The sequence below is a fragment of the Stegodyphus dumicola genome, chromosome 11 (genome assembly GCF_044657685.1).
Source record: "Stegodyphus dumicola isolate Sdum_Otavi_A_Nest chromosome 11, ASM4465768v1".
Taxonomy (NCBI): Eukaryota; Metazoa; Arthropoda; class Arachnida; order Araneae; family Eresidae; genus Stegodyphus; species Stegodyphus dumicola.
In genome coordinates, this window is record NC_140778.1 from 81,573,767 (window position 1) to 81,595,912 (window position 22,146).

General features: G+C 29.8%; 1 long non-coding RNA gene across 2 annotated transcripts; it reads right to left on the bottom strand.

Moving 5' to 3' along the window:
- Nucleotides 1–9,822: 9,822 nt before the first annotated feature.
- LOC146994168 (uncharacterized) lies at nt 9,823–18,715 on the bottom strand. Of its 2 annotated transcripts, none has more exons than XR_015044044.1 (3): nt 18,445–18,715; nt 16,404–16,546; nt 9,823–13,985 (listed from the first exon to the last, which is right to left on the bottom strand). It is a non-coding gene; the product is annotated as an uncharacterized LOC146994168 (long non-coding RNA). The 2 variants fall into 2 exon arrangements; XR_015044045.1 differs by having other exon boundaries at nt 9,823–9,964; nt 18,445–18,663.
- Nucleotides 18,716–22,146: the final 3,431 nt, after the last annotated feature.

The window sequence follows — 22,146 nt, forward strand, 5'->3', positions numbered from 1 at the left end:
GACAGATTTGTGTATATTATATTCTTGAATACATGCCTGGAATTAATACTAAGAATACTATTGATAAAATTCGTGATATAATTAATAATGAAAACACTGTTTAAGCTAAAAACCGATTTGAATCTTTTTTTCATTATAGGGTAACATGAACCAAACAATTTTCGTTAGAAATATACAATTATGCTAACTTGACACATCAGATAGAAAATATTTTATCGTCATCATCGGCTATGATAAAAGATTTTTACGCTTTAGATTTTGGATTATGATAAAGCACACAGGACCTATTTGTCTAAGGGAAAGGAAGTCTTCAGGGTAGATTTTTTTTGTGGGAAACAAACTGTTAATTCACAATCAATTGTACTTATGAAAACCCCTAAACCTCCCATGCAGCCGCTAGAATTTACCGGTGCTCAGCTATCTTACCGCTTGGAGACTAGTTGGCTTTCTGAAATTAAGCAATATCTATCTGAATTTGAATATTTGCATAAAAAACGAGCAAAATAAAATGACACATTATAAATAGTACATTTTACTGAAATCAAACTTTCTTTGAAAAACGAAAATTAATTGTAAGGAATAAGATGGATGCATTTAATTAAAAGGCTGGCAGTAACAGCGCTGATCATATGTTTCGGTTAGGAAATCATTTTCTTCGTGTTATCGTATAACGGAAAATATCCACAGATTATATTTTACAGTTTTTAAGATGTCATGGGTTATCTGCTTTAAGAGAACACCTTCGTGGGCAATTTTCTAAATAAAATTGGCTTGAATTCACGTTAGACATCGGGAAAATCATAAAGACCACAAGCAGCTAAACTGTTCGGTTGCCAACAACAAACTACCAACATCCAGCAATCTTATTCACTCAATTATAGTGAACTTAAACTAATGTTTGTATATTATTAGTAGTATTAAAATAACGAAAATATTTATTCTAATAAAAATTTTTGTTTGAATATCCTCCCTAGTAAGGTATTTCCTTTGGTTGGAGTTTTGTCAACAATAAATGCTATGTTCAAACAAGACATTTATATACAGCATAATGCTTCAAAAATGTATGCTGCGATCCCCAGAAAAAAAATATCGCCGGAAAATATATCTCCAAAAATATTTAATTATTCATATTCTTATGATTAATTAATAAATAATTAATAACTTTTATAATTATTAAATGAAATGCTTATTTATACTTTACCAAATGTACAGCAACACTCTTTCTTTACAAAAATACCATATTGAATAAATTATATTGTAAGCTAATAAGTAACAACATTGCTTTGTTTAATTAAGATACAATAACAAGCCGAACAAATATTAAATTGGAAGTCAAACAACAAAAATCAGCGTTATATTTTCAAATTTTCACAATCTAATTTTCATTATATCTTATCTCGTTCATTTGCGCTTTTGCAGCTGAAGATGATGGTTCGGTAAAACCATCGAAAGTAGTCCTATGAAAATTTGAAAATATAACGCTGATTTTTGCTCTTTGACTTCCAAATTAATTGCTTTGTTTGTTATTAATATGTCTCATCTTTCCTATTTCAGATAAAATTTACTAGTGTTTCTTGGACGGGAAAGCAAGAATTTTTAATTTAAATGAATAAATTTATGATACACTGAAAACGGTTTCAAGTTATAATTCCTTTTCTGAATATCTTGAATGTATATGAAAAACTAAAATGCAAATTTAATATTAATATTATCACCCTTAAAAACACCCAAATGTTTCGTTTATTACTCTCTTAAAATTACGTAATAATTAAGGAAAAAAGAAATTATTTAAAATAATTATTAGTTGCATGCAGTTGAAGAATATAGGAAAATGCTGAAGGTTTTAAAGATTTTTAATTAATGACAAAAATACAGAAAATCGGAAATAATACGAAATGTTTCAGCAATATCTCAGAAGGAATGAAAGTTGCACCAGATATTTGTCAGAATATAATTTTAGTGATAGCAGTTTAATCAGCCTGCATTGAAATTCCGGTGATAATCAGTGACAAACAGATTTAGGTTACTTAGGTTAAAAATGCGTAATAATTTAAAATTTAACCGGGTAAATTTTAAAACCAATTTATTTGAAAACTAGCAGCTTCGCTGCGAGCTTTTAAATGTACCGGAAAAATGGCTGAAGGGAACTCCAAACGTTAAATTTAAAAACTGCGTAGGATTTTACTCTGCAGAACAACTTCATAAAAAAAGTTATTACGTATAACAAAATTACAATGAAATAAGCAATATCCCTTAATACAAATATTAATTATCCGAATAAATAAATTAACCAAATTCCCTTTGCAAAATCTTCAGAACTCAAATGGAACGAAGGAGGTTAAAAACTTTGTTTCCTAAAAAAATCAGTCAAAACTTTTCAATATCTTAAAAACAGTGAAATGAGCAATAAATAAAATAAAGGAATGCGAAAAACAAAAAGTTCTGAAAAACAAAGTATAATTAATGATATTTTATCTTATGTTTTCAAGGGAAAAAATTACAATGAAATAAGCTATATCTCTTAATACAAATATTAACACAGAACAACTTTATCAAACAAAAATCAATAAAAATATATTATATTTATATAAAAATGACAATGAAATATGCGAATCTCTTAAAAACAGTGACATAAGAAATACGATGAAAAATTGTTGCCAAACCCATATTTCTAAAAGAATGAAACTATTCAAAATGATGCGATTTTATCAAAAATCTATCAACAACAATAAGACAGGAAAATTGTTGCCAAAATCACATTTTTAAAGATGTGAGGTGTGAGAATACTCGGAAGCTTCATTTAAAAAATCTTTTAAAAATACAAAATATTATCATTTTTCCAAAATTCTTTTTGTAAAAGCATTCGCAAGAATGAAAGTTTAACGCGTCAAAAAAATCAAAGAAAAATAAACTGTACATTTTTAAAAATAAACTTTTTTAGAAAAATTCCAATTGAAAATGTGTTAAGCTCCCTTTGTTGAATAAATTCGTATTTAATCGATTTATTGAAACACGAAATTTATTTTAAGTTCGTAAAATAGCTAAGTGCCTACGTTTCATGACGATATGAAAATGCAGTGTGTAGAGTAAAATTTCGCTTTCCTATAGCCCATTATGTTTCAAAATGACACGATTTCGTCACAAAACATGAAATAAAAAAAATTCGAATTCGAATTTCGAAAAAATCGCTTCGAAGTGCACTGGCTCTTGTGTAGATGTACCTATGTACCAAATTTCGTAGCCGTGGGTCTATTAGCTTACGCGCAGCGCGAACGAAAGGCACACACACAGACAGACTCTTTCTTTTATTATATGTAGAGAAGATATGTAGCGATAAGATTGTTTAAGGGAAGGAAACTTTTAAGTTTCAGAGCTGTACCCTGCGGCATTAAGACGGTCATCACGGAGAGTCTAGCCTTTTGCAATTCTCTTGAGAGCTCACATCTACCGAACAATATCTAGTAAGCAATTTCACTTAGCGGAATCATTGAAGTAAAATTCTGGGAGGGATGGGAAATAACAAAAGAACTGCTTGACGATTTTCAGAGGTTTAGGGTTATTTTCGCGAAATTTTACGGGAAGTTCGGTCCAAAACTAGCGACAGTTTTAAAGGGATTCGCAGAAAATCACTCGACAGGCTAAGGGTTAAATACCGCATTGAATAGCGGTCAAAAACGAAATTTCTCCCTCCCAGCTGATCACTGGCAGAACTACTTTTTCGACCTGTAACCATGTTCCCCCCCTCCCTCCCACCCGAGAAGAAAGCGAATCGAAAATGATTGCTCTCCCCTGCGTATTCTTCGCCTCTGACGTATGCAAAACACGATTATCAAGGTTCTAGGAAACTTCACCTTTTATTTAACTAGTCAAAATCTTTTAATGACTGCCTCTATCTAAATTATTCTGGCCCTTTTTCGGCGCAAAATTAAGACCTTCTGAGTTTTTTGCCTTTTTTTGTCTCAGTGTGAAGGCACTTATTCCAAGTCATTCGGCTTCTCAAAATTTTTACCCTATTAGACAATCCCCTCTTTTTGATGATGTAAATTCCTTTGAAGATGTGGAGGTAAAGGCGTAACTGCCTATGAACTCAGTAAATTGCACTTCCTTGATCCTTGATCCTTGATCCAGCAAGTGTCTGCTGCAGTGATGCTAATTGGCTGACAAGATCTTCAGTAGAATCAATTTCTGTTTCGTAAACAAGATCCACTGTCATTGTAATGCATGAAGTTTGCATTATCTATTTGTACAATTCATTTATAATAATTCTCAAATATCTTGCTGTAATCATAAACATTTACCAAGGACTTCAGTTTATTTAATTAAATTAAATAAATCATGAAGGAAATACTGCAAAATTTTCACTATCACATTCTGTAAGTTGGAGATGATTTATATTTATGACAATTAAAATCAAAAATGAAACAAACTATTTTTAGTTTATTCTTATAGCATTTAAATCCACTTTTATTAATTGCATACAGCATTATTTTATGACATTAGGAAATATTAATTTATTAAAATTTATTGACACTTCTCAGTTCATAATGCTTTCTATATATATAAAATACTATAAAGATGAGGAAATGTTTAATGAAAATTACTCTTTCCATTACATAATGCATGTAACTAAATATGTGTTTAAATACTACAAAATATATATCCTTCTAGCAGGTTTAATGAAATTTTTATATTTATAGTGCAGTTAAGAAATGAAAGACAATATCATTGCATTTTGTTGAATTTTAAACAATTAAGACTTGAGAGCATTACCATGTCTAACAGCACTCAAATTTATCGCATACATATTTCTAAAAAGTTATTATTATTTCTAGTTCGTACAATAAATACTAAAAATATTAAATGTGCTATAAACTAAATATCAGACTGAGGCTACAAATGTCCAAGAACAAATATACTGCAAATATGTTTAGTCTGAGAACTTAGGTCTGTTTAAGCCAGATATTTCTAGCAACTGTGAAGTAAAACTGCCACTCTATAGGCAAATTTAAAGTTCCTCTGAATTCAGATTACTGTACATAACTATGAATATGATATGAAAGCACACATTGACTTATTTTATTGCACTACGATATGAAAGGCCCACATTGCAAGAAAGTGTATATATGTACAAGAAAATGTTTATAGATTACTTGCAATCAATACAGATAAAATAAATACTAAAAAGCTATAGAATAAACCATGTTTGAATATCGGTGAGTACAGAGAAGCATAAAAAGCAAATGAAAACAGAAAATAAAGCATTAAATAAATGAAAACAGAAAATAAAGCATTAAATAAATATTTACAGGTGCACGACACTCGTTTTTACATATATTATCAATATTTTATATTTTATTCAATTATGTGCTATTTCTAATTTAATACTCTTTGCTTGATAAGCAAATAGCTAAAAAAAAATAATTAAATAAATAAATAAATAAAATAAATAAAAAATAATAATAATAATAATAATTTCCGAATACGTATCCCGATCTCCTGCTACGGATAATCCCTTAGCAGGGAAAAAGTATCTCCCTGTCCTCGTAGAAGAAGTACGTCATCGGAAGACAAACATAACGTGGTCTACCATAATAAGCTGTTTCTCCCCGTTTTGGCGTTAAGGCTGTTCTCCGAACCTTATCCAAATATCCATTAACGTTCTCCATTTCTTTTTTCCATACTCTTTTCTAAATCCAGCAGCGTATTTTTTCGAAAAATTTCACCATTTACTCGAATTCTATTTTTTTTCCCTACCGCCATCCTCAGTAATAAGCACATGCGAAACAGCCCCTTTGACAACAAACTACCCCCTTCCCCTGAGCCTGGAGCAATGTAGAGGTGAGATAGACTGGTTGCTATGCAATAAACGTCACTTCCGCAAGGGGATTTCCACTTCATTTTCCGCCGACGGAATTTGAAGGGGCCAAACTCGCTCTCCCTTCTGCTGTCGAGTGGAAAGAGTATCCCGACTGGTGTTCCGATATCGATCTCGACCGGTGTCCAGACTAGACCCCAAAGATTGTAGCCTTCATAATCCAAGGATGTATACATCGATCTGTTTTCACTTAAAAAAAGAAAAAAAACCTAGAATTGCACAAACTAGGCATTGCGCACTGCCTTAAATTTGTCCATGTACACATCAATCTATTTTCATTTAAATAAAATCAGGAAGCTAAAACAAAGTTAAAACGATTATGGTAACCAGAAGTGAGGTTTCATCACCAAAACTGAAAAACAAATGTCACTAATCGAAGGGGCACTACACTACCATAATTATTTTACTTCCGTTAGGCTTTTTGTGCTGCTTTTCCTTTTATGTTTTCTGTGCTAACCTTACGGCGTTCATAGTCGATGCAAAGAACGTCTACGATACAATATAAACCATGTCGATCAACCGTCGATGAGCTTGGCGAGTAAAACAGCAACGTCGTCAAAGGGTTTTTTGTGCCGAAGCGCCAACGTGTGCTTTGCGGAAGAAAATTGCCTTCGGTATGGATGTCGGCTCCCCTAACCACCATCTTGGTGGCCGTTGCATATTCTTAATCCATAATAAATTAAATATTTAAGCTCAAGTGTGCCAAACTTGGTGATATTTTGTCTGGCATGGTAACCATGCGTTTTGCTAAGATTTTGTTTCGCATGGCAACCTTGTATCAGAGTATTACAAAATCATAACAAAAACAAAATGAACTACTTTTGTCTCAGAACTGCTACGAAGCATATCATAACATCAAAAAGTACAATTTTGCATTTGGTAAAAAGAATTGTGCCGAAAACAGCGAGCACAACGACGCTTTCTGATTGGCTGGAATTTCTGCAGGTCCCGGCGTGTTTGGTCGCCGCTTTTTCGGATGGCCAAGAGTCTCCTTTCCCCATCGATGACGACTAGCTGATAGCTTTGCACTTTGTAATCGATGACGAAGTCTCGATACTTTGTTTACGTTTTAGGCGGAATTGTGGAAAATTTTGCGGAACGGAAGGGCCTTCACCTTCATATTTTATTTTATTTATTTATTTTTTTTGCGGTATACGAGACTGGGCGCAATGCGAATAAATCTGTATAATGCACAGAAACTTGCTCATATTGCTGATACAATGATCAAGAGTATAGATATGTTTAGTTCATTTCTGTTGTTAAAATAAAAAAGCGCAATTGTGCATGTAATGAGTGTAAACAATAATGAAAATTTAGATGTGTCTGTATTGTTGACTAAGTAGTAATAATGCCTGATTGTAAAATATATATTAGACTACTGATTGTATATGTACGATTTAAAGTAATAATTACGTAGGGTAGAACACAGCAAAAGAATCACTGAATTTTTATTTATTTGAATGACCCATAATTTTTGTTTTGTTCATAGGGATATATCTTTTTTAGGTGATATATCTATTTTAATATATTGTGTACTTAATTGTGTGTGCATATATATACGAATAAACGGGCCTTAAAACTTGGGTTGATTTAGTAAAAAAATTAAATATAGTATAATGTGTTATTATAAACATTATAATACTATACCACACAAGCACTTTCTTATATATGTAATATAATCTTAGAGAAATACCAACTGAATCCTTCTTTGAATATCTATAATATTCTCTGACTGTGTTGTTTCATATACAATGATCAAGCAAAGACAGCGTTAAAATTTTGCTCCGAACAGCTGAGATGCGTGTCTTAAATTTTGTACTAAACAGCACAAACTTATGTCTGGAGGAAAGAAATTTATAAATTTTGTTTTGTCTACGATTTTCATTTCTCTACATCGAAAAATTATACTGGGGTGGGGGCACCACTTCACTTAACATTTGATTTCAAGTGGCATCTGATGTTTTATGTCAATAAAAATATGACAGTTCATCCTAATTTTAATCTCTTCTTTATTGTTAGCTTTTAAGAAATTTGCTTCTTATTTGCATTTTGTTCTCTTTCTGTCAGTAGATGATATTAAGGATTTGGTTTTTATTATTTAACCATACTCTCCAATTTCTTTCTGTTGCTTCTCATGTAGGCACATGTTTCTTTTTCATTCTTGCAGCAGATATTAAGATGTGTAGTGCTTCAAGTGAACTAATATTTTGTGGATTTTTGTTTGCTATTGATTTCTTTTTAAATTATAATCCTGCTTAGTGTTAAGATTTATGCGCTGTTTATATCTGGTAATTAATAATAAAAAAACTATGTATTTTCATCATTTTGTGTACATTTTAACCATACAATTATTTTTGTATGCGAATAAATTTGTATTTATTGACTTTTCTTTACACCCAATTATCCCTAAAGTATATATGCTATGCTGAATGCATTATTTCAGATTCAAAATGTATACACAGAGAGATGCATATCACACTATGATGATAACAAAAGTGGTAATTTAATAACATTGACATCAAATATCACCTAAGACAACCACTTCCATAGAAAATTTTTTGTAGCAGCTGTGTCTGACTGTCTTACAGAAGTGTTTTGTAATTTAGAATTAACTCGCTGTAATACTGATGCAATTTAAGGTTACTAATATGTGCATTCAGCTGTTTTTCTTTATTAGTTCAAACAACCCATGTTATTGATCAAAAAGCAATACATTATCATTAGTCATATTATAAAAATTAAAAAATGGCTTTTGGAAATTTTCCTCCTTATGCAATGATTTCCAGTTTGGTAAAAAAGCTTTCATAAGTTGATCTTACTATGGGCACGTATTGCATTTTATTTAGTGTTAAAAATCATTTCTATGGTATATGTACATATTTTTACAGTTTTTAAAATACTTCAGAAATTCATATCTCATTCAGAAATTCATTATATCACAAGGCATGCATAAAATAAGCTTTATTTCCTTGTACTATTATTAAGCTGTCCAGAAGAAGCCTTTTTTTGACAATGGATCACTGAAAGTTATGCTGTATCTTTCTGTTAATTAGAAAATAATTTTGGATAATAAAATAAATGTATTAGAAAAATATTATATTAAAATGATATTTTTAAAACACATAATTAAATTAATGTATTAGAAATCTGTAATTTAAAGCAAACCTTCGTTCTTCAACTACATATTCATTTCCGATACCCAAAGGCTAATTCCACCATAATAACTTGTATTTTAACTCGTCATTATTCAGCAAAACTTTTTGATTAAAAAATTCTGTATTCGTCCTTTGTGATAAAAGCCCAAGATACGAACCTCCACCATCTGCAAAATGCATGGCTCTCTTTGTACAGGATCTCTGTGGCTGTTACTAGAAGCCTAGAGTATGTTCAAGCAGTAGTAAATAGGCTTCCTTATTCTCTGTTTATTTAGTGTGTGATATATTTGTTTGTGTGTGTTTATTTGATAGTGTGTCTGTATAAATACTTTTGTCTGCCATTGGAAATAAAAATATATGCATTACAAATCCGAGTTATTAAGTATATTAAGGCTGTTTACATTTTTCATTCCAAAACATATATTCAATTAAAATACATTATGCAATTTGTGTTCATCTACATTTGTTAATGTTTAATTAATGCCAACAGAAACATGTTCGCATAAATTCCTCTAAGTAATTTAAACATGAGGTTGTTTAAGAAGGCCATTTTTTATCCATTCATTTATTGAAATATTTGCATTACTTCTTATATATTAAAATTTACATATATTATGTACTTTTTTCAGTAGACAATCCAAGAATATTCTATATGTTAAAATGTATGGTATATGCAATAATTCCCCCCCCCCCAAAAAAAAAAAGAAAAAGAAAAAAACTTATCCTCTATTTGTGATCTTATCTGATTGTGTCTTCTTCAAAATACACAAATAATCTGATGGAATGAAAATATTTTGGTCATTAAAACTTTTTAATCACTGCTCTTTACATCTACATTTCTTTTTTCACATAATCTGAAGTTTTCGAGTAGTCTGAAGGTTTTCAAACTGTGTTTCACAGAAATTTTAGATACCATGCAACTCCTCTAGGGCATCTGTAAGTCAAAATTTAAAACAATTTTTAATATCACTGGACATCAAAATGAAATACTTGAAATAATCTTTGCAATTCTCTTATTATTGTTAAAAAATATTAAGCAGATTTTTGTTTATGATTAAATTTATAATGAAATAATGAATTTCTTTTTACTTTCTGCATAAAATGCACAAATTTTATATTTCAATTCTTTAACATTTATTTTTCTGAGGATAGAAATTCTTCTATAGAAAAAATTACGATTTTAGAAGTTTTTCTGAATTTAAAGATTTGAAGACAACCCTGTTATAAGGGTTTACGATTATAATGTGAATGACCCAAATAATTGTAAATGGCCTATGGCCATACTTAATACACATATTATTTAAATTGACATGCTTTACCTGTAATGTACATTTGTGACTTATACATAATTTAAGTGCACCAGTTTACTCACACTTATCTGTATTGTATGTATGTATTATATGCATCTCTAGACTCAGGTTAAAGCTAGCTCGTTTCCCCTTTCTCAGCTTTCCCAGATGACATTTTTGGGTCTTTACTGGAACTCGACGCACACTTTATTTCGGCTAGAATAACCACTTATCTCACTCTTCTTTTATTCAAAAATTATAACATACTAATTTGGGGAAAAAATTATATTTTATGTTAGTTACTCATGACAACATTCGAAACAACCTACATGTTCGACAAGGGGTAGGGGTCTAGGAAAGCCACAACTTTTTCAATGAACTGGATGAATAAATGCAGCCCTGGCTTTTGTTGTGTTTTATACATTTATAAATTTCTACCTGACTGTTTATTCTTTAATTCTATATAACACAATTAATCGATACTTGTTTCTTGTATGGAATTTTAACATTAATTCTACATAATAACATGAGTAATCTTTTTTTTTAAATTGTATTTTAGCATTATTAAAAAACACTTTGGCACTATGAACTGAGAAAATCTATCAATCTGTCTTCTACGTTAATTTACAATAATATAAATGTGAATATCTGAATGGAGTTATATTGAAAGATCTAGTGGATGCTATGATTCCATGATGGTCAATCCACCACACATTGGAAATATTAAATCAAACAATAAGTACAGGAAAGGATTCAGCAAGACAATATATCCTCTTTTGAATGAATACATTTAACTGTAGTTATTCCATATGATGTATTATACAACACCCCAAAATCATGGAAAATAACTTTCTAAACCGAGTTTACAGTGTAAAAAAAGTAGTGGAAAAATGTTGTAGTCATGTAACTGGGCTATCTAACATAAAAATTACAGCATATTACACCAGTGTTCTTACCTTTACTGCATATTACAACCAAATAACTACAATTAGATATGAGAAAGAACAGGCAGTGTCAGTACAACCAAGAGTAAAACTTTTACAGAGTTGCTAATTTGAAAACAAGTGAACCTGTAAAACTAACCCTGCATACTGGTTTGCTTTAGATGCATTTGGTAACCAATATGCCGTAAGTCTTTACCAGATTCAGTTTTGAGTGCATTAAATACTATATTGCTCATATGTCTTGATCGTGACAATCAATGCAGCTGCAGCATTATTGAATAGAAATAAGTTATATGACTCTCAAATAAGTGTTTGTAAAGTTGTTCAGGAAATAAATATTACTAAATAATAACATGTATTATGTTTATTGAATTGTACAAAACTTATATGTTATACTTTGAATTATCGTCAATTTTAATTGTCTGAAATCTGGTATTTGATAGTATATAGTTGTAGCAGTTTTTTCACTATAAATTCTGAAGAATCCGAAAATAAATGCACATACTAAAGTATTTCAAGTATGATAATATTCAGTATTTAAGATTATCCTAAAAGTATGAAATTTATTATTTTATTTGAAAATAAGTATTAGTGTATCCATGGCATGCAGGTCCCCAAGATTACTCTATTATCCACTCATAGGTGCGGGTGTCACCTTTGCCAAAGGCTCTTTGTAGCCTGCTTTAGGTTTTATACTAATTTTAATTACTGGCCATCTACTGAAATGGTTTCTTTATGTATATCCACCTTTATTCCAACTCTGGTATTTCTACGGCGATGGAGGTTTAGTTGACCATACTTCTTGACAATTCTTTTACTTTTTTTTAGTTTATTTATTTATTTATTTTTTTTTTTTTCAATTTGAAGCGGTAGACCAGTATTTTCATCTCGCATAACTGTTTTTGAAGCACTCGAAAATCTCCTTCAAAGAGTTGGCTACATTGTGTAAATTTTCGCTATCTAAATTCCAAAGGAGTGACCGAATTGATCTGTAATTTGCATCGCACTCATTGATCAAATTTCTTTTTTTACTCAACGTTGCTTCTTCAGATATGGTGGGTAAATTATCTGATGTTCCACCTGAAGGAGTTTCAGTTGATGAATATTTTCGTTTTCTGGTGCCTGATATACTTCTTGAGACTAAATCTTCATCAACTTTGAAAATAGGTGTTGAAAATAGCCATTCTGCAGTACATTCCAAACTCCAGGCTGGAAACTTCATGCCAGCAAACACAATATGCTTGCACAGCAGTCGGTTTCTTCTGAAATCTAAGCATGTGCATTGACATAGTTGTTTCTGTTCATCAAACATGACAGAATAAACTGCATCATGCTTAGTTTGAGAAGAAACTTTAAAGAAGCCATGTGAAATTTTTTTTATACTACCCACATAAACTTCAGCAGCTCTTAATTTTGTTTTTATGTGATCAATTAACCATTTTGGCTTATTGATTAAATAATTTGGTACATGTTCATTGTATAATCTGGCCTGCGAAAGCATACTCAGATTTTTTCTGACGTAAATTCTATATCTTTCTGGCAGAAATTTCTCAACCAAGATCTTAATTATTTCAGACAGCATACAGTTTTTATATCCCTGAAGATATCTATATTTTAGTTTCTCATTTAAGCGTTCAACACCATTGTTCGAGTTTATGAATAAGTCATTTGGTTTGTAAGCCAAAGCCCATCTCTCAATTTCCTTGAACTATGTTAATTCAAAATAATCTTTCACAGCTTCATATTGGTTCCATGATTTTAATACCTCTATTGCTGCAACCATTTCATCTTGAGTTGGAGCATTTGCTATGGCACGTAATTTACACAAAAGCTCTTCTTTGGGAACCACTGCATTCTTTTTCTTAGAAGCCCATCTTGACCATGCCTGCTCTCGATGGAAGCTACATATAAAAACCTTAATTCCTGTAAAGACATTTTCCAAATTTGTAATTTCTTCCATTGCAAAATCAACCATCCCATATTTTGGTCTAACGAGAGGCGACCAATTTTTAATAATTATAAGAGCTTCTTCTAATGCTTTGGCTGTGTCATTTTGTGTTATAATTATGCTCACTATTTGATAGTTCACATTTCTTTTGACAACTAAAAAATAAAGTGGGAGAGCATACTTACAGGTTCGATAGGTCGCGTCGAGAAGAACAAGATTAGAACCATATAAGACATATAAATTTTTCATTTCTTCACTTTGATATACAAATAGCAGATTTAGTTTTGAATCTGTAAAGTCATTTGGCTCAGTACCATCATATGTATTTTCAGTACATGGTCTAAAAAAAACAGAACACTTGGAAGTATCCCAGCTATTTATTAACATTTCTGTATTTTCCTGGTCAATTTTACTAGTTCTAATATCGGATTTTGCTTGGCTTATTATTTTCCTTATTGCCTCCATTTCTGGATAAAATCGTCTGCACGTTTTATCAGTTTCTCCCAATTCAGTTGAAACGTATACTTCTAATAGCTCTGCAATTACAGTGGCATTGCATTTTCCATTCTTAACTTTAGAAGCTATGAAATGCCGCACTCTAGCATCTATAGGTTCTATTACTGCAGCCATGTTACCCATTAGATGATTTTGATGATCTTGGCTATTAGGTAAATTAAACATGAAAACTTCTTCACCAGCAATACTATCTTTATTGGCTAGTTTTTCCTTAATTTTCCGAGATATCATAATCTTTCTTTTTCAGGTTGGCACTACCTGTAATTTAAACATATTTATCACAGTAAAATTTAGAAATTCCAGCACAGTCATCTAAAACTAATTATTGATAAAGGTTCAATTTTAAAAATTTTCTGTTCATAGCAAATTATTCAAAAAAAAAAAAAAAAAAAAAGGAGTCATTTCTTTCCTTTAAAAAAAGCTGTAAAAAGGATCTTCCATTTTTATAACAATAGATCAAATTACTTCTTCAAAGAAACATAACCAATAAAACTTCACTTTGAACAACTTATTTCTATTTGTAGCAAATTGGTTAGAATATAATTAGCATAAAAAGCCTTTATTTCTGGCCTGAAAACATCATTTTATTTGCATGTCAATTACTGAATTATTTATTTAGGAAAATATTACTGTTAAAAACCCTCTTTTGGCCCCCCCCAAAAAAAAAAAAAAAAAAAAACTATTTAGAAAAATATGTTGAATAAAGAGACACAAAAAATCATTTCTCTTTTTTACATTGTGACTCTAAAAATACCTTTTGTTTTTATGTCAAAAAGTATGTATAATTTATCATAGAATACCTTCAATACATCTTGCTCATACGTGACAGAATTATATTTTTTCCTTAAAAAAAAAATTCTCTAAAATTACTAAGACCATCTTAGAACAAAAAGTTAAATAAACTTCTACCTTGAACTGAGGCATCCTGTACATTCGGGTAACATTAATTACACTGGACAATTAACTTTTTTAGTTGTCTGGTTCTTGGAATATGCTTTACCAAAAGCATGATCAGTTTGACACTAAAAGAAAAAAAAAAGTTGATCTTTACAATATGGTAACTGGTAGTTTGGCGACATTTTGGAAGCGATAAAAGTTACTACCTGAGACTTTGGTAATAATGTGAGCAGTACTCAGTTCCGATTACGCATTATTTTGTGTGAGGGAAATGAGAGATCATGGGATATGTCATGTGATATTAATAGACGAATTACGGTTCTTTAATCGGAAAAAGGGGGAAATCGGAAAAAAATCTGGAAATTTTGTATTTGGCTTTATTCTGTGTTGTGTGAAACAGTGTTCGTGAATTCTTGGATCCCATGGCCGTAACTAAAGTGAATTCGAAATGGGTATTTATGTATGTATTAATTTAATGTATGTGCTCATTTATATTTTAAGTAGTGTTTTTGAATTTAATTATATTTTAATTAAATGATAGTTATTTTGTGAATTTTATGTTTTTAGGAATTTGGTATACGTTTTAGTTGAAGTAATCGTGCATGGAAATAATTAAAATATTTGATCAAATAAGTATTTGGAATGTTTGCGGTATGAATTCGTTGGTGACGTGTATAATATAACAAATAATTTAGAGGTAAAAGTTTTTGGATATTTTATCTATTTTATACGTGGAAATGTTCATATTTGGAAAGGGTATATACTTTTTCGTTATTAGGTAATTTCATATATGTTCTTTTTAACGGGTTTAAAGATTCAGAAAATTGTCATGCATTTTCGTGAAATTTTTCTAATTTATGAGAAAAAAGCAGTGTACATGGATATGGTGAAGAGTGTGTGCAATGCCATTTTTGTGCAATTCTGGGATTTTTTTTAAGTAAAAATAAGTCGACGTGTACATGGTTTAGTGATATTTTAATTAAATGATAGTTATTTTGTGAATTTTATGTTTGTAGGAATTTGGTATACGTTTAAGTTGAAGTAAACATGCATGGAAATAATTTAAATATTTGATACTAAGTACACGTTGGTGACGTGTGTAATGTAATAGATGATTTAGAGGTAAAAGTTTTTGGATATTTTATTTATTTATATGTGGAAATGTTTATATTTGGAAAGGGTAAATACTTTTTCGCGATCAGGTAATTTCATATATGTTCTTTTTACCGGGTTTAAAGATTGAGAAAATTGTCATGTATTTTCGTGAAATTTTTCTAATTTATGAGAAAAAAGCAGTGTACATGGATATAGTGAAGAGTGTGCACAATGCCATTTTTGTGCAATTCTGGGATGTTTTTTTAAGTAAAAAGTCGGCGTGTACATGGTTTATGTGTATGTGTTATTTTGAAAAACGCGTAAGGAGTATGGTATTGTGCACTTTTTCCCAATTTTGCAGTGAATATTTGTCATGATTAAGCAGTTTTGTTTGATAAAATTTCTAGCATAAGTGTAATCCGGCTAGTAGATTGTTGGAAGAAGTGTTCAGTAGATAAAAAGAAAAGAAACATGTCTTTACTTTGTGAAGGCAAAATGGCGGCGGGGAAAAAAAATAGAGGGTTGCTGTAGGAGAGTTCATCACCAAATTTTCGCCAAAAAATTGCCAAGTTACCATAATGTAAAGATCAACCAAAAAAAAAAAAAAAAAACCACACACATATATATATAATCCAAGAGGTGATATTTTTGTATAAATTTTTAAATATAACAATGTTATTTTACCTTTTCATTTTTTTCTTTAGCATAATTTTCGTTTTGACATTTATTCAGATCTTTTCCTTGATGGCAAACGTAGGTTTTTCGCCCAAAGTGGAAATAGGGAATATCATCTAACCAGTTTAATCGTAAATCTGGAGTTAGTTCAACTGGAAAGAAAATTTTGATTTAGATCACAATCTGATAAGCTTTGATTTTTAAAAGAAAGAAATTACAGATCTCTATAAACATATTATACATTTAACATTATACTTTGATTTTTAAAAGAAAGAAATTACAGATCTCTATAAACATATTATACATTTAACTGTCTCTATATATACTACATACTGTAGACACTGCTTAATGTATTGCAGCTGATGTCGTGTATATTGCTATTGAATTTCTAAGTTCTGCTCTTTCATATATGGAAACATAAAAAATGCATCATTTGCTGTAATTTTATTTGCTCAATTTGGTTAATATAATCAAAATATTATACAATAAATTTCTTAAACTGAAGAACGAAAATGATTTTAATTAAGCATTTAGAAAAAAGCGCAAAACAATAAAATTAAAAAAAAAAACTTAATTTCATACAAATTTTCAATAGCTATTGATTTGGAAGGGCTTCAGCACAGTTCCCTCTTCTTCAAAAGGGAGGTAAAAATTCCTGAAAACATCTTTGCCAAAATACACTTGCGTTTTTGCCCAATTTCAGATTTTACATTGGCAAAATCTCTTTAAACAAGGATGCCCTCCAAGTATTAAGATTATAGGTATAGAATTGGTCCAATAAATTTCAGAAACATTATGGACTACTCAAATGAACTTTTGCAATGAAGACTGTAAACAATTGATAAACAAACTTTTATTTTTCCTAATTAAAATGTTAAGAAAGTGGCTAGTTATATTTATAGTTAATTCAATTCCTATTTTAAAAGATACTTTTCTCATCATCTTATATTATCAAAAATGGGCAAATGTAATCACATTAAGCAGCACCTACTGCAAACATAGAGAGATATTAAAAGCATTAAACTATTATGTAAAAAAATTATGTCATTTTGTCTCATATTAAAATTATATATGCTAGGTAAAGTATAGAATGAGCTAGCTGCCTTATGCAAAAGGGATGCCTTTGAGAAGGTCTAATGGGAAACTGTCTTGTATTCACTTATATATAAGGAGAACAGGAAAATTCCCATGCAGCTAATCCATTCAACAGTATTTGTACCTTGATCAAACATCCAGTATTCAGCTATCTTATCTGCTAGTCCATTGGTGCTAAGAGTCAAAATAGACAGTAATGTGATTTTACACACAAGATAAGTAGCATTCATTGACTAAAGAAATATATATATCACATCACTAAAGAAATATATATACATTTCAGAAAACTTTCCTGTTTTCTAAAATTCAATATCTTTATTATTATAACTTCCTGATATTTCAATGCATTATAATTTTATGGTGAACTATTACCTGAAAATAAAACAGAATATTTTTTGAATTGGTAGTGTTTATTATAAGGTTATTTTGAAACATGTTGTTAATGATAAAACTAAAGAATGGATTTTCTTTATAGACTATTAAATGATTATATTTCAAATCAACAGACTGCATTCATACACTAAAATAGGATGAAAAATATAGTAGTCATCGAGACAATTGTCGAGTTTCTCAAGAAACAACAATAAAAATTTTCAAATCTAACACGGTATATCTTGTTTAATGTTTAATATAGTACGGAATGTTCCGTGAAGCATCAGCTATTTAAAAAAAAAAAAAAACATGCAATACCTGACAATGAAACCAAATAAAAATCAAACATAACGCTATTACACGTTATGCAACAAAATTAATGAATATGAACGTCTAAAAACCCTTTTTTCAACTTGGACCGAATCTCGCAACATCAACTAGATCGTACGCAATAAAATTAATACAAATTAGTGTTGATAAGTTCTTTGGAACAAAATGGCCAAATATCAACTAAACAACCAAAGAAAGCATTTACATTCTAGAGGATTTTTATTTACTCATTACATCTTCAAAAATTACTTACTCTCTTTATCGAATGACTTTCCATAGTAGTAAACATATTTTGTTACAGTTTCTACTTCGTGTCTGCGAAGTATTTCTTTAAATTCGCTCCAAGATTTCGCAAAATTCATTTTGCCTCTAAACACAAAGGTTCATACACGAGACCAAGGTTCTTTAATATACGGACGAGACGGACTTTGAAACTCGTAATCGATAAACCGGCCATTCCCCTATCGTTGACACAAGTTTTTCTATCGATGGAAAAAGAAGACTCTAGGCCATCCGAAAAAGCGGCGACCTATTTTTGCTGAAATGCTCTCACACTGTGTATGAAGTTATGATTTTGTTTATTACTGTTTTTCTGAAATATACATGAATTTTTTGGGAACGGTAATATTTAATGTTACTTTAGTTAAAATATTATGTACATCTCTGCGATGATATATGTCTTTTCTATTTAAGTCTCAAAATAAGGGCATACACATTACTATGTAGGAATTCATTCATTTATTATTTTTTTGAAACCTAGCTAAAATTTGCTTCTTAAAGACATTAATTTTTGGGAACGAGCTACAATTCTGCAAATCGGAACCCGGAAGTGTGTTGTACGTCATCACCGGAAGTGTACCTACGTCATCGTTACATTATTTTTGTTGACCAATGGCATACGAGCAGGATTAATATAGTTCTAACAGTGGTTGCCCTACTCTTTGATTTATCACTGCTTGCCAATTACAATAGGTTAATAATATCGTAAACAAGCACAGCAGTTATCGGTAAAAATTTGCTATCGTTGTTATATGGTATGCACTTGAACTTTAAGGATATAGGAAAACTATACATCTTCAGTGTTTTTTAGGCAGAATATTTTTAAATTCACAGATATTGTTCTTAGTTTGTAAACATTCCCTATTACATATAATTCACAATGTTTGACAGAAAATTTACATGTGATATTACTCTGTGACTTATATTGAATTAAATTATTATAATTTGAATACTGTTGTTATTGTATTGCTACGCATCTACTTGCACTCTAAGTGAAATAAATAACAGTAAGAAAAAGTAAGTAAACGGCATCGAACAACATTTCGGGTCACAGTATATTTCATATTTCGGTTATTAGCAAAACAGTTATTTCTTATTAACTGATGTAATGAATGAAAAGGAATAGAAAATCGAAGTAATTCTTAACAATATTTATATACCACATGTACGAATAAAACTCTACAAGAAATTAAGAAATATTCTTTAATTTTTCATAGAAAGCGTACTATTTTGCAAAAACTTATAAACATCTTCAAGTTGATTCTGTTGATATTTTCATTAGATCTCATCAAAGAGTTTCATATTTTTCTATCAGAATGTTTTAAAAATCATTTTTTCATTATAAAATGTCTGTATACATCTAGGTTCAGCGAAGAATTTTGTATAGCTGGTACTCTTTTCATTCACATTTTTCACGCTTGGGATCTTTTGTATTCCAAACGTTTGTATACTGTAGTTCTAAATTTGATATACTTTGAAGTAATTATCTCACAATTTTGTGCATTTATTGAATTACAATAAAATTACTGTATTATTATTTCAGTTATATTTTAATTACTATTTTCATTCTGGGATATACAGTCTCAAGCCTTACCTGGTGGTGCAGTGTTCCAGATTTAGAAAACATTTTGAACAATTAAGATCTTTCTTAAAAATAATTTTCTGTCCATCTTATCAAAGGAATGTAATCTGTCACTGAATAACAAATTTTCTAAAATTCCAGTCCTATCATTTCATCCTTTCCTCTATATTCTAATTTATATTAATAACTTCTTACAATCCAAAGTACACTTCTAATGTTTTAATGTGATGCTATACTGTAGGCTGTTTTCATATTTCAAATAAACTAATTTTCCTGTAATTCTATCTATTCTCTTATTATATTTTGTCTTATCTTGATTCAGATTTATTAATTTGATTATATAATTTTATATTACTTGTCACAATACTAACAGTTTTGCCTCAGATAATTAGAGTTTTTTAATTCTTTCCAGACATTGTTTAAATATTCATTGTATAACTGAAAAGCTGTAATACTAAAGGTAAATAAAGGAAGAAACTAAAGCATATTTCATGCATCTTCTTCTTTTCCCTCTTTTGTAATCCATGCAGTGTATATATTTCTCGTTGACTGTTCATTATTTTTATAATTTACATGTATTGATACGCATATTTTCGTAAATTTTGCATTGTTACTCATTTCATTCTGATATTCTGTTTATTTATTACATCAATTAATGTAAATTTATTTGTTTTGTCAAAATTTAGTTATTGTTTATTAACTCCCAGTAAATTTAATGTGAAACAGAGTTTCTTTGAGTACTTTTCTCTAGTGCTGTAAATATTTATACATAGATGTCTGTTTCTATACTTATTTAAGGATTTTGATTTTTCATTAAAAACAAGAATCAAAATTCAATTTTATAAAGCTAATTACTACAATTAAAATATTTCTTGCAAATAAATGCATTAATTAAAGCATTTAAAGCATTCAATATAGTATTACATTAAAAATTATGCATTATTTAATTTCATCGAGAACACAATGAACCTTCATTACAATATTTCAGTTCATTCAATATTTTCAGAAATGTACTTAACCTAAAATTGAAAATATATTAAAAAATTTACTGATGGCTATTTTATTCATATTTCCCTAATTACTTATTTTATGAAGCTGTATTTGTTAGTCAATTTATGGCAAAGCGCACGAAGGCTATCTGCTTAAGAGGAATCTTTCCTTCGTGAAAGATTATGTAACATTCATATTCACTGTGCACATAGGAAAAATTATGAAGACAAATTGTGCGCCAATAGTCTAACCTGGATTGAATTACCAATTCTTAGAGATTAATTTCGGGGTTCTTACTTTAAAGATAATTTCTGTACTAAAATTGTTGAGAACATGGGGTTATTTAAATGTGCAGCTGTTATAAAGTAACACTGTTGTAATAAAATAGTAAAATTTATCTTTGAGATTCTTTTAAGAGATAAAGTTCATAATTATTATTCTTAATGGAGGATTTTCTTAAGTTTTAGTTAGAATCATTAATATGCATGAATCGCATATATGCAGAAACCACACGAAATTTCATTTTCTTTCTGAATTTTGAATTAAAATTATGAACAGATTTTATTTGTTTAACAACTAGTGAAGAACCTTTGGTGTGTTTACAAAAATTATGCATTTTCTATATTAAGGTCTGATTAATAGATTTTTATCTTTTTTATATACTATGAGAAGCATAGACATAATTATTTCTTAAACCTGTTCATGACTCTATCCATTAAACAAATCTATAATAATATTAGATTAGATATACCACAGATTCTCGCAAAGTTCACTATGCATTTCTTGTAATTATAAAAGTTGAGGGTTTTTTTTTTAAATTTACTAGAATTTTATATGTCAGATACCTAAAGATAAAAAATTATGGTTTAGTTAATTAACTTCGAAAAATGGCAGCTCAGTATCCAAGCATGCAAAAGTGAAGCATAAAAATATTTATTCATGAATACATGAAAAAAATCCAAAAAGCAGTATCCATTTAGGAATAAAATATTTAAAAGAAAAAGATAGAGACTGTTAGTTTAGTAAAATCTTTTTATATTAAAAGTACCTAACCTTATATTAAAGGCAAGGCTGGCTGGCTGCATGGGTGTTTTTGTTTTTTTC